The sequence below is a fragment of the Hipposideros armiger genome, unplaced genomic scaffold (genome assembly GCF_001890085.2).
Source record: "Hipposideros armiger isolate ML-2016 unplaced genomic scaffold, ASM189008v1 scaffold_260, whole genome shotgun sequence".
Classification (NCBI taxonomy): domain Eukaryota; kingdom Metazoa; phylum Chordata; class Mammalia; order Chiroptera; family Hipposideridae; genus Hipposideros; species Hipposideros armiger.
In genome coordinates, this window is record NW_017731610.1 from 696,811 (window position 1) to 711,883 (window position 15,073).

Below are 15,073 nucleotides of genomic sequence, written 5' to 3' on the forward strand. Positions count from 1 at the left end.
TTCTTTCCAGGTACCATTGATTCTTTGCTTCCTCTGAATTAATTCATTTTGTGGATCACTATACAGATTGTGTCTCTATTCAGGCACATGTGAAAATAAACCTGATATGTAGCTCTCTTGAGTCCAGCAACAACAAACAATATCACAGCTATCCAGCTAGATGAGTCTTCTTTTTTCACAGAAGACGGACAAAACTTGTACTGTGTCGCTGGAATATAAACATCTCATTGGCCATTTGCCACATATGCCAAGAGGGCTATAGCTTCTTCTATGTGAGTATCATTCAGCCTTCTACCCCTCCATTCCACCATGCCTCCCTTCACCTCAATCCTAAATCTCTCTTGATTGCCTATACAGAGCTCATTTCTTCCACACCATGCTCTCAACTCTCCAACTTAACCCCAGTGGAACCACCAAGGTATTTACCTGATAAGGGCAGTTGCTTTCTTCAATGAAACACTGGTACAACTTGTAAAAAAAAAATGATATTTTGCCTTCAAAAGTGCATCTACCAACAGAAGGTTGATGTGAATCTGGCAATGCTGAAGTGTCTCCTAAGAGAGGGTCTCGCCTGTTCGGACTCTACTTTAAAGACCCAGACACAGCTTGACTAGCATCCAGCAATGATGAGACCCTGGTAGATGACTCACTAAGTCAATAGACCCAAACCACTGTGTCCTCAGAATGTCTTTTTAACAATTCACAATGAGAAACATGACCATCTTATGAGCAAGAGATGTTCAAGTCTCTTATTGAGTCTGTTCTTCCTCCATAGACAATGAACAACCAGAACCATTATCAAGTAGCCATGAGAAATCATTGACATAGAAAGAGAAAACAATCGAAGTCTTTGTCATAAATGCTATAGCTCCTTGATGCCCTTCGGTAAGCATGGCAACGAAATCCTTGAGAGGAGTCTCCTGGATGAGGGCAATTAGCCTAACATATCCAAATGATTGATGGGACACTGCCAACATTAACTCCTTTAACTCTTGTTTTCCTGTAATACTAGGCATGCCCAACTCCACTCTTAACGAGCCATTATTTGGTAAGCATATTAACATATTTAACAATGTTCCTCTGGTATCTAGTTTTCCCAGAAACCACGTTCTGTGTCACATCATCCTGCTTATATCTGCCATTGAAAAGCAGCAAGGTAGTAAAACGCAGCTACTTACAGCTAAAGGTCAAAGACTCTTGACTTTGAAGTGTCGCTCTTCCACGTGCTACTGAGACAATGTGATGCGATTCTCTCTCCTCATCTGTACGAAAAGGATGGTAAAGCCTGCCTTAAAGAGCTTTCATGAAGATGGCATTGTAATTGCCCACATTTACTGAGTGCCCACTATGGTCCAGCCCTACCTAGGAATGCTGCTCATGTAATCTCATGCAATCCTTTTAACAATACTGAGATAGGTGTTGTCACTTACCAAAAAGAAAAAGAAGGCACAGAGAGGTCACTCAGAGTCATGCAGGTAATATATGTTGAAGCTAAAACTTGAACCCAAGCATTACTGATACCATAGGCCCTCTGGTCTTAACCAGATTACTGCAATGCATCACAAATTATCCACTATCCCACTTGAAGGTTTCTTGATATGAGACAATACACAAAAAGTCTTATACCAAGACTTAAAACATAATGAGTACTACTTCTTATTACTTTATTATTATTAAACGTATCATTATTAAATTCTGTTGAAAAGTGTTGGACTGGGCGTAAGGCAATCTTAACTCTGGTTTAGCTCTGCCACCAATTAGATACATGGCTTTAGGGATGTCACGTCTCCTCTCAGGCATTCATTTTCTCACCTGTAAAATGAAGCATTGTCTGTGATATAGCCTGTGCTTAATTTCTGCCCCAACAGTTTATGATTCCTAGGTAAAGGTCAGGGCTATTTATTAAACAGCTTAAAGTCTCCACTAAGCAAACTTTAAAGACGTTACACTTTGTTTTCTGAGCACATGGTTTTACTAAGTATTTTAGAGAGGATACCAGATTAGGGGGGAATTAATAAAGCTATTTTATTTGCATTCTGTGTTTCATCCAAGAGCTGCAAAGGAAAAGAAAAACAGTAGAAATTCCCATCTTTACTTTCCAGAAAGTGTCTCAGAGCCACAGCAGTGGAGAGATTTCATTGTCTGTCCATAGTGATCTTGGATGTCCCTTGCAATAAATTGATCTGGGGTTCTAACATATGTAATTTCAATTTTGGTAATGGTAGGTCTGCAGCATTAGCTGCAGTTGCCATAAAAAGATTGACATTTATTACAGGCTCAGACATGGAGAAAAACGATTCTTCACATGAATACATTTGCCTAAAGCAATGATAGTCTCAGAGGGAAATCATAAACAGAAAGAAAATGCTACTTGACTACCTTCAAATCTTAGGAAACCTACAGTCTGAAGAAGAAATAATTAGCATGCAGGGGAGTTTGCTTCTCTCTCCTTAGCTCACTGGAACAGATTCTGTTGGTGCTCTGCCATGTCCCGGTGGTACGCTCCATCCCATCATGCGTGCCAATGCCCTTCTGCTCAGGCATCTGTGCTTCTCTGCCTGGGGGCTTTCTTGGGCTGAGCATGGGGCAAACCAGCGGTGCCAGGTGGTTGATGCTCTCAGGAGCAGTCCTCAGGTAATTCCCCAGGGCACCTGGTAGATAGCTCAGCTTCCTCACCCCTCAGGTAGGACAACTTTGGGGTCTGTTCTTCACAGCCACCAGACGTCCTGAGCAAGATTGAGCCGCAATGCCCACATCAGAAACACACTCTTTCATGCACCTTAAATTGGCTTCTGAGATGGCTTTGAGAATACACCTGTCAGATCTCTGACTGCAGGGAAGTAATTGACTGAGAGCTTTGTTCTTGAACCCAATGCCGCATTTGTGCCAAAACCATGCTCCCCATGGACTGCGCTCAGCCAATGACTGAGAGAGGCTGGGACACAAGGCACAGGCAGCATCCCTCTGATACCTTGTAGGGCTCAAGGTCTCCAAGCGGGTCTTGGCCAAACTTTCCTCAGCCATCCAAGATGTCCTCACTCAGCCTTCCTCCTTCCCTCTCTCCTTCATGAAGGATGAGATCTCCATGCAGTCTGACTGCTCCCCAGCGTCTCCTAGATGCCCTCGCTTCCGTTTACACAGATGCTGTCCCTGAATAAAAATCCTTACACATATTCCACCTGGGTGTCTGCTTCTCAAAGGAGCTAAAATAACACGGCTTTCTTATATTCTGTAATATTTCCCTGCTCCCTACCAGTGTTTCCTGGGATTATCCAATATGCTACTTGCATTCAAATCTCTCTCATAGTCTACTACTGGGCAAACGCAACTTAAGATGATCCATCTTTAATTACAGCCTGAAACTTGTAGGTTTCACATTCCCTCCACCACACACACACACACACACACACGTGCACGCAAATGCATCTTACACATAAAAACACTCACAATGGAGAACTACAATATAAAGTCATTAGAGACAATGTTCATCTAAAGGTTTAAACAAAGTGGGAAGAAAATGTTAAATGCTGACATGTGTTAGGAGACACAGAGATTTAGGGAAAGTGCTGAAATAATACATATCTCATGATTGATTAATGCTAGTTCAGCATCTAATCTTCCTTATCTGCTGTGCGGAACCAGTCAGTGATGCCTCCAGCATCAGGTTGAAACTGCTTGAAGCCACCTTTCTCATAGAAGCTCATGTGTGGGATTTATAGAATGTCATTTTTCATCCGGGCATGTAAGCATCCAGATCCTGTGTCCATTATATATGATATGACAATTTCCCAGGACAAAGGATGAAGATAATGGTAGCAAACTGATTTAGACTTTCTCTTTTGATAATTTTACCACATACAATATGGGTGATTCCCACAATGAATTGGAAGAGGGCTCAAATTAGGAGAAAAACACAAAGCCAGTACAGGGGCAAGAGACTTTTTCTGAGTCTTGGATAAGCATGCGCCCATTTGAAGTTCTGAGATTCCATCTTTCTTCTCCAATGCTGCCTTCCTCTGGATAACGCATTTTATGAGTTGCTGCTTATCAGATGGAGCCATCTTCTCTCAAGTTGCCCAGTAAACTAGGGGCCAGTCTTCTTAATCAGAGAATCCTGGCACTGATAATAAAAAGTGGCTCTTGCCCAGTGGCCCATGACCTCACCACCTGCAGGACTTTGAACATGCTAGGTATATTAGGCAGTTTTGTGTGTCTCACCTCGTATCCTCTCCATTCACATTTTTACTCCAGCCATCACTATGGTGATCAATTGCCAGTAGGTATAATCTTATAGTACTTCCCTCTTTTGTACTAACCATCTCAAGCTACCACATGAGTCACTTGTGACAATCAGATAAGCCATTTTGACATGTGGAAAAACTCGGAATTAGGAAGAAGTGAATACTCTATGGGGCAACTCTTGACCAAGGAGAGGTTGGAGCCCGTGAATAAACACAACCCTCTTCTGTCCCTCAGGTGGACAGGTTGCAGGACCATGTCACATAGCTCCAAAGATCTCCAGCAGAATGTAGCCCAAGAAATCCACAACATTGACCATCCCAATCAATAACACACTCAGGATATTCTTCCTTTTCTTCTTTGTTTCGTTGTCCCTATGCCCCATCCTGTTTCTTCAGGTTACTTCCCAAAATAAACTAGATGACACAAGCCTGTGTCTGAGATGCTGCTTCTTGAGAAATCTTCACTCACACTAGTATCTAGAACTCATGGGAGGAAAAGAAAAAAGGTGGAATCAATAGAAACCTGGAAATATGGCTTTAGAAAAGATCTGGGGCTGAAGCTATTCCAAAAGTTCAATATGTAGCATGGTAAGGCTTTTGGCTTTATTTTAACTGAATTTGATATCCAAGGATACCCAATAAAATGGGCAGGTACTAAAATGCTAAAATAGGGAGCTCTTGGAGGGAGGGGATCTATAACATCGAGGAGGCGGTGATGAGGCATTTCTCAGCCTATTGTCAACTGAAAGTCTAGCCAGGCGTGAAAATCACAGCACTGTCAGAAGGAAAGAGAAAGAGTGGTTCGGAGTTGTACAGAGGCTCATGCCCTTGCATGCAAGCAGAGCTCTTATAGTCAGAAATATGACACAACTGTCAAATGTGCTAACGTCACCTAAATACTCGCAAATGAAAAGACGTGAGTCACAGTTGTGCACACTCTGTAGAAGCATAAAATGGCAGACAAAAATAATCGAGATAGAAAATAAGAGCAGAAGACAAGTATGAATACTATGGTTTACCCCAAATCTCGATGCTATTTCATCATCATTTCATAGATGTCTACCATGATCATATTCAAACACTTTTGACCCCTCCACCTAAGAATGCTGTAGTTTCTATGTTAGGCGCTGAGAACACAGAGACCTGTGACTCAATTCCTGGGTGGTTAAGATGATTCCAAACTAGAAAAGATGCCAGCGTCTCAGGCTAGTGCCTGGGGCTTAAAGCAGGGCCAGTGAGAAACCAGACCATAAGCTGGACCCCAGATGGAAGGTTGGGTAGATTGGACATGCAACTGGGGAGACTGTGATTCCATGGGTAAAGCGTTCATCCAAGATAAGCTGGATATAGACCTACAGCAACACAGATGGTTATACAGCCCATGAGCTGTCTGGAAAGGAGGATGCTAAGACACATACTATTGTCTCTCCAGAGAGATCTGTTGGGTTGTTGGGAAAGTCATGATGCATTTTTGCATTGAAAAACATAGAAAAGTACATCATGACTTTCCCGATGACCCAATAGGCGATGCTGGGAAGGGCAGGAAAGGGATGCAGTGTCGGCTGACACTTAATAGAGCAGGCTTACAGGCGCTCAACCAGTCACAGCTGTGCAGCCCCTGGGACACAGCATGAGTGTATTGAGAGAGCTCATCAGAGCTAATCCATCTGCATCAGCTGAGCAGGCACTCTTTAGGCACCAGGGCTATGGTTCTCAATCAGGGGTGATTCTGTCCCTCCAGGACACAGCTGGCAACACCTGAAGGCATTTTTGGTTGCCACAATGGGGGGAGTTGCTATTGGCATCTCGTGGGCAGAGGACAGACAGGCTGATAAAACATCCTACAGCATCTTACAGCCCCCATAACAAATATTTATCCAAACCCAAATGTCAATAGCTCCAAGGCTGGGAAAACCAGCACTGGGTGAGGTTTACAGCCTTCTCAGAGAGTCTCAGTGGGCGAGGGAAAAGGGACTTACTCAACATATAAAGGTGGAGGGATAGCACGCTTTATAATCACTGGCCATGTTCCAGGTCCAACACGTGACTTCTCTGAAGCCTCATAAATGAGAGTAGATATTGTGACATCACTTTATGGAAAAGGAAATAAAGTCTCAGAAAGAGAAGCAACATCCCAGCACATAACTTATTTTATCCTTGACTTAAACCAAAATCTTTTAGCTACAAAGTCCAAAGTCCAAAGCTGAGACCTAACTGGGGGGAAAAAACAAATGTATATGAAATTTTTTTTTCTAGTTTCAGAATGAAAATCATTTTCATCGACTACTTATAATTTTTAACAAAGCAGAAAAACATCATTGTATTCATGACTGGCTTTATATGTCAACAGCTTTAGTCTGATCTTAGTAGTTTTTAATAAATGTAGATATCATGCTATTAGAATGTTTATTTAATAATTAAGATTTGTTTAATACTGAAATATTAGAAATAGCTTTATCAGGAAGGTAGGATTACAGGTTATTTTTATTATTTTCTAATTACTGAAATTGAATTTTTTTATAACAAGCATATATTAAACACTATAATGTTGCCAAATAAGTATATTTTAATGTGTTATAAGTAGACAATTATTTGAAGATATATGGTAAATTGCATAGAGGATATAGACTCATTTACTTTGGGGTTATGCAAATTTGTTGGCCATAAAAATCTAAATTTCAATTTCATTGAATATCACAGTCATTTCTTCATGTTTTACATAAAATGGGAGGGAAAAGGGGGGAAAGGCACACAGTTTTTGGCTCCAAAGAGCTTGCAAAATATGATTTTGTCCAACCTGATCCAAACGCATGGTGATTTCTCCTCAGAGCTGCCTGTGTGGTTTCTGTGTATAATCCCCACAGCTAATTCTAATTCCATGGTTTACATAAATATTCCACCCACCAATATTGGATGTAATATCTTCTACCTTCCACTCTCCTAGCTCCTTGCTGGAATTTGTGATGCAACATTCTAGCTGCACTTTCATTCACTTCCTCCCCAAAATGAAGAGTTTCAAAGGCCAAGTTTCATGATTATTAAACGATGTATTCCTTTACCACCAAATGTAGTATCTTGCAAATAGGAAAAAAAAAGTCAATAAATGCTTGTTTCATTGAAATAGTTCCAGCTGTAGAGCCAAGGTGCTAACAGAGTGCCATAACCTCAGAGAAAGAAGGGTGTGAGGGCGTCTGTGTTTAGCAGTCATGTTTATCATTCAGGGTCAGTGGCCTGTGTGCTTACTTGTAACTTACCTGAGTTTTCTACATGATCGATGTTTTTCTTAAATAATTCCTTATTTACACCTGAAGATCAAAAATCTTTCAAGTTGAAGACCTGCCCACACAGTCATTTATGAGCTGTGCTCACAAAACGCTAAGGAGCATTAAAAATCCCCACCATAAAAAATGTGTTCTATCACAAAGTTTTAAGATGGACCAAGTGAAGAAATACTAGCTCTACATTTGTGGAGCGGCGCTAGGGCTAGATGGCTGTGGCCCACAGTTTATAATGCCTCATTCAACAGGTGTGGGTGAAATCCATCAGAACAATGAGCAAAGTCTGCCATCTACAGGTCGACAGGTGTATCACCGCCTATGTGCCAGTAGACCCTGAATCCAAGGTCTAACAAATCTTGGATAATACACAGAGATGTGATGTCAAAGAATCAATTCTTTTCGAATTATTTGGAGTCAATGCTTTGCTCCTGTCCTTCAATGTAGGTATATAATCAAAAAGCTAAAACTGGCTAAAAGGCATTCTCTGCAAAATCATTGCTTTACAAAATGGAAGACAGCAAGCTATGTGTGTCTCCCACTTTCATTTTTTTTCATGGTGTTCTGCCCCTTCTTGTATTGTAATTATCTCTGTAGGTATCTGCCTCCCCAAGAGTCAGTTAACTCCTACAGTGCAGAGGACCCACAGAATTCATTTTGGCATGCCCTCTTGCCTAGCACAGTGTTTGACACGTGGCAGATATTCCACAAAGATTGATGCAAGGATGATTAAGGGAATAAAAGGATAAATAAAGAGAATCCAAGATAGCAAAGTAGATAAACACTGTGCCTGCACCCTTCCATGAACACATTAAACATACAGCTAAACTATAGAATAATCAACCTGAAGAACCATCTGAAGTCCACCGGAACAGAAGCTCTATAACTAAAACTTTAAAGAAACCACGTCAACACCGGCAGGAGGAGCAGAGACGCGGAACGGGCCGCAAACCTCCATGTGGCGGTTGAGAAGCAGGAGGGATGTCTCAGCCATGGGGGAGCGAGAGACCCCAGCCCCACACCAGCCGGAAGTACTGGTGCCAAGAAGAGGACCCCACAACCTCTGGCTGTGAAAAACCTGGGGATTCCAACCATCTGGGTGGGACCGAAAGCAGCAGGAATCCCAGACGATCTCTTAAACGGCCCACACACAGACTCACTGGCTCACAGGCACTCACCTTGGGCTCCAGCGGAGGGACGGTGACTCGGGGAGTGTCGGAGGCATGCAGGGGCCAGGTGAGGTGTGTGGCTTCTAGACAAGGGCTGGAGGACAGTCTCTATTTTCTCTGTGAGAGGGTCTCCTCCCTTGTAGCCAGCAGACAGACGCCATCTTTCTCGTATTAAGCCCGCCCCCACATGGCCAAACCTGAATCTGATTGGCCTGGTGAGCTCCACTGTTCTGTCCTGTTGATGCACTGGGACCCCACCCTACCTAACTCAGCCAGCACCAGAGGCACTTTCTCCTGAGCAGCCCTCCCCACCCACATTGTACAATTTCTTGGAAAACTATTGGGGCCCCCAGGCCCCAGGTGGGTGGTAACTGGCCTCGGTGTACTCTGAGACTTTTGCTGAGTCACTCCAGGCTCAGCACTAGCACCAAACCAGAGCCTACAATAACCTGGTGACCACATCTTTTCCCACTCTAGTGACTCCCTAAGACCCTGCTTCACCCAGCTTGCGTGCACCACAAGGTTTTACCAGGGACTGAACCTTAGGGAAGCTGGTAGGTGGCAGCATTTTGCAGAGCTACCCCAGGTTCAGTACTAGAGGTAGACATCCTCAGTTCACAGTGTGGCCTCTCCCTCACGCCTCCAGGTTTAATACAGGCAGCAAAATTGTGGATCTCTTTGTAGCTCTTACCAAGTACTCCCTGCTGGTCACAAGCAGTGGGTGACCTGGGCCTGTACAGAAGCCCCTCCCAAGAGGCCCCAGCATACTTGGAGGCTGGCTTCAGACCACAGCAGAGTACTGCCCAATTAGCCCCACAAGCAGCACACCCAATGGGTGGTCTCAACAGACACCAGAGCCTGCTGGGATGAATTTCACTCAGTGGGTAAGCCCTCACACACACACACACACACACACACACACACACACACACACACAGCAGCCCATTAGCTGTGGACATGGCCAAACCCCACAGCCAATCAGCCTGAGGGTCAGTCCCACCCACTGATGTGCCAATAGCAATCAAGGCTCAGGTATAATAAGAGGTACATACAACTCACACAAGGGACACTCCTGGGGCACCCAGCACAGGTGACCAGGGACACAGTGCCAGGGACCCTCAGGGTACCTACCACATAAGGTCACCAGGCCAAGACTGAGGGACATAGCAGATCTACCCAATACATAGAAACAAACACAGAGAGGCAGCCAAAATGAGGAAACAAAGAAATGTGTCCCAAATGAAGAAACAGGAGAAAACTCCAGAAAAAGAACTAAGTGAAATGGAGGCAAATAACTTACCAGAGACAGAGTTCAAAACAATGGTTACAAGGATGTTTAAGGAACTTAGTGAGAATCTCAGCAAAGAGATGACAAGCATAAAAAAAGGACACAGAAACCATAAAAAAGAATCAGTCAGAAGTGAAGAAATATAATAGTTGAAAGGACGAATGCACTAGAAGGAATCACCAGCAGACTAAATAAAGCAGAGGATCGAGTCAGTGATTTAAAAGACAAGGTAGAAAAAAAACACCAAATCCAGACAACAAAAAGAAAAAAGAATTTTACAAAATGAGGATAGTTTAAGATACCTCTGGGACAATATCAAGTATACAACACTCACATCACAGGGGTACCAGAAGGAAAAGAGAGAAAGCAAGGGATTGAGAACCTATTTGAAAAAATAACGACAGAAAACTTTCCTAACCTGGCAAAGGAAATAGATGCACAAGCCCAGGAAGCACAAAGGGTCACAAAAAAAGATGAACCCAAACAGGCCCACACCAAGACACATTATAATTAAAATGGCAAAGTTTAAAGACAAAGATGGAATCCTAAAAGCAGCAAGAGAAAGGCAACTGGTAACTTATCAGGGAGCTCCCACAAGATGTTAGCTGATTTCTCAACAGAAACTTTGCAGAACAGAAGGGACTGGGACAAATTTTCAACGTGATGAAAAAGAAGGATCTACAACCAAGATTACTCTACCCAGCAAAGCTATCATTTAGAATCGAAGGACAGATAAATAGCTTCCCAGACAAGAAAAAGCTAAGGGAGTTCATCATCACCAAGTCAGTATTACAAGGAATGTTAGAGGGACTTCTTTAAGAGGAAAAAAACAATCAAAATTATGAATAATAAAATGGCAATAGCTACATATATATTAGTAATTACTTCCAATGCAGATGGATTAAATGCTCCAATCAAAAAGCATAGGAAAGCTGAATGGATAAGAAAACAAAACCCTTACATATGCTGCCTACAAGAGACTCACTTCAGATTGAAAGACACACACAGAGAGAAAGTAAAGGGATGGAAAAAGATATTTCATGAAAATGGAAATAAAAAAATTTTTTTTAAAAGCTGGGGTAGCAATATTTATACCAGACAAAACAGACTTTAAAACGAAGGCTATAAGAGGAGACAAAGAAGGACCCAGTAATCCCACTTCAGGGTAATTATCCAAAGAAACCCAAAACATTACTTTGAGAGGATGTGTGCATCCATATGTTCATTGCAGCATTGTTTACAATGGTCAGGATGTGAAGGCTGCCTGGGTGTCTGTGATGGATGAATGGATAAAAAAGAGGTGACACATATATATACAATAGAATATTGCTCAGCCATGTCAGGGATTGGGTTCTTGCCATCTGCGGTGGCATGGATGGAACTGGAGGGTATAGCGCTGAGTGGAGTGTCAGAGAATGCAGTATGCTTTCACTTATATGTGAAATCTAAGAACAAAATTAACAAACAAAACAGAAACAAACTCATAGATACAGAAAATATTTTGATGGTTGTCAGATGGGAAGGGGGTTTGGGATATGGGTGAAAAACAGGGGAGGAGATTAAGAAGTACAAATTCATAGTTACAAAATAGTCATGGGGAGGTAAAGTAAGGCATAGGGAATATAGTCAATGATATGGTAATAACTCTGTATAGGGCTAGATGGGTACCAGATTAGTCAGGGGGATTATGTCTTAAATTATACAAATGCCTAACTGCTATGTTTTACAGCTGAAATTAATATAAAATAATATTGAATGTCAAAGAAAAATTCCGTGGGTGTTCAATAACCTCCTCTATGAGAATTTCTCAGTAAACTTACTTTTGCACACACACAAAAAAAAGAAAAAATGAAGAAAAAAATAAATCAATAGTAATTTTTTCTGTATCGCCATTTTGACAACATGATGGATCTTGAGGGTATCATGCTAAGTGAAATAAGTCAGGTGAAAAAGTACAAGAACCATATATTTCCCTCACATATGAGATAGAAAATAAAAAGCAACAAATGAACCAACAAAACAACCATATGAACAAATAAAATAAACAGACTCACGGATACAGACAACAGAACAATGGTTACCAGAAAGGAAGGGGGATGGGGGGATGACAAAGAGGGTAAAGGGGGTCAAGTATATGGTGACAGAAGGAAACTGGACTCCATGTGGGGAGCACACAATTGAGTGTACAGATGCCATATTATGAAACTGTAACCTGCAATTTATGTATGTTGTTAACCAATGCTACTCCAATAAATTTTTAAAACATTAAAGACTTCTGTGTCTTCTTGTTCAAAATTACTTATAAATTTATGAATAAAAAATGTAGTCTAATATATATATATATGAACACATACATATTTATGTATAAATGTGAATATATGTATGTGTACACATGTGTGTGGATAGTTGTTTTGCAATGTTGGTAATAAATCAAGGGGTTTAACACTTTTCATTAAAATCCTTAAATCCATATATTTAAGGTCTTATAAATTCAGCTCTAGGGTCCCGGCTATGTCATTTTATCAGACAAAAGGTTCTGAAAGATTCATTTTATTTATAAAATGTGGCACCAAGGCCATAGTTCCTGCATCTTATTTATTTAGTCCTTTCTGTATTTGACTGTCTAGCTCTGGTCAGATGAAATGGGTGCCAAGGAAAAATGTTCAGATAAGATCATTATAGAGACAGAAGAAAAATTAAGTGGAAAAGTAAGATAAATATTGTTCCTCCTCAGAGACCTGAATTCCCTTCCCTCTCCTCTCCCTATCAAAGAACCTTGAGGAAACTCTTTCGGGTTTTTAAATTTCAATAGCCTTTCAAAGGGAGGGGCTGATAGTTACCATTCACTGCTGTGTACAAGGCACTGTTTGGCATTTTCATAAATTTTCACATATTCATCTGCCCAACAACCCCAGACTTGGAGACACTTACTGATACACCCGTTTTATGGACCACGAAACTGAGTCTCAGATTATTTCTACTGGGCCACTTTGCATGAGGCACACAGGAACCAGCTCACATAGGCTTATGGTGAGGGGTGGTGGGCGCGACTTTGAGCTCAGTGATGTGACGCTGGTACCTTGAAGCCAGTCACAGTGTAATTATTTATAACATGTACATCAGCAGTTGGTAAGAATCAGCCCCAGGCCCTACGCCAAAGCCGACTTAACCAAGTACCAGCACAGCACTAATTATGAAGGAAAAACAAAATTTAGGAATAATTGACTCCAAAATGCAAGGTTTTTCAAATAGAGCACAGTACCCAAAAATTAAGAGACTGCTTGTTTAAGATTTATGTAGCAATTTATAGCTGATAAAACAATACTTTTATGCACATGTAGGTTCAATACAGCAAACTTGATTTCCGTGGGTTTTTTTCCTTCCTCCCCAGTGTCTCCCTCCTCCTCTCCTTCTCCATGTTCATCACAGCTGCGACCACATACTGAGGGTCTGCTATGTTCTAGGAGCTTAACATAAACCACAATATTGTAACATTCAGGGACGTCAGGCACAGCGTAGGTGAGGGATTTAGAAAAAGCCATGAGTTAGCTAAGCACGGAACCCCGAATCCAGAATGAAGCTTCCGTCCGCTTTATCTGCCTTGCGAGTGTCATGGTTACTTCCCAGATCTAACCTCTCAAGCCCCTTCTTCTGAAAGGTTCCAGAGACCCTCACTTTCCCCTTGATTCACTTCCTTAACAAATACCTGAGCACAGAGTCTGTGCCATACCCTTTTTCAGGTGCTCAAATTGCAATAGTGGGGTTGGGAGGGGTCCCTGCCCTCAGGAATGTCCCTTCTAGGGGAGGAAGATGGGAGAAAAGCTGCAGCAGGGACAGAACAGCGAGGCGGGCTGGTCAGAGGGCTTGCATTTGAATCCCAGGCTCACATCCTTCCAACTGTGTCACTTTGGACAAGTCACTTCTCCTCTTTGTGTCTCCATTTCCCATCATATATTAAAAGGGAATAATAATAGTCCGTGCATCTTAAAGTTGTGAGGATTCAAGTTGATAATGCTAAATAGTGCCTGGTATGTTTAAATGCTGAATACATGTAAGCTAACCCTTTCAAAGGGACAAATGAATGACAGCTTGTCGTGAGCAATATGAAGGAGACACACCAGACACTGAGAATGGGAGAAGGGTGGGCTATTTCAGATAAAGTGATCAGTAAAGTCCTCCATGGTGAGTTGGTAAGAGGATGAGAAGGTACCCGCCTTGGCCTTCACCGGAGGAAGAACAGCTCCTGCTAAGGACCTGAACTGCTACCTAGGCTCTGAAAGTATTTGGGGTTCAAGGTCAATGTGCGTGGAGCCCAGGATAATGGAAGATGCAAGCACTGAGTCAGGGGGATGGCACCGTGCAAGGCCTCTGCGGACTTCAAGAGTTTGCATTTTATCCTAAAGCAAAAAAGCATTTGCAGCTCTTGCTTGTAGCGTTTCTGTCCCAGGCCTCGTTTTCATGTAGGAATCAGTCTTCTCAATGCTTCTCTTTCTTGCGGCTGGTCCTTAAGGGCCCCAGGGTCTACCTAGTTTTAGAGTCTCACCATTACTTCTTTTGTGAAAACTTCGAGAGATAGGGAGCAACCATTTGGAAATTGACAGCATTTCCAAAATATCCCCAAGTTCTTTGTGTCCTGGGTCCTTGTCTTTAGTTTCTAAGCCCTTTGGCTCAAGTAAGGTCATCTGGATCTGAAATCCACTTATGGTCTCCGCAAATGTAGGCATTAGTACACTTTCTAGACAGAACTTCCGTAGCTTCCATCACATCTCAGCAGGTGTTTGACTCAGGAATGGTTAAGGGCTATTGACGTAAATTGTCCAAAAGCCCACTGACGCCTGTTCTTACATCCTCTCATTTCCCAGAAGCCCCCTTAGGGCCAGAGTCAGGAAAAGACAACGAGGACCTATTGATCTCAGGCAAAGAACTTGACTTTGGAGGATTTCTAGTCTTGGAGACTAATCTCTTCTATCTCAGGATCCTCTTACAATTTAGCAGTGACCTACTGAGGTTGCCTCTCCAAGACCACCTTCCTCTTCTTCTCCTTCTCCTTCTTCTTCTTCTCCTTTTTCTTCTTCTTCTTCCTCTTCCTCTTCCTCTTCC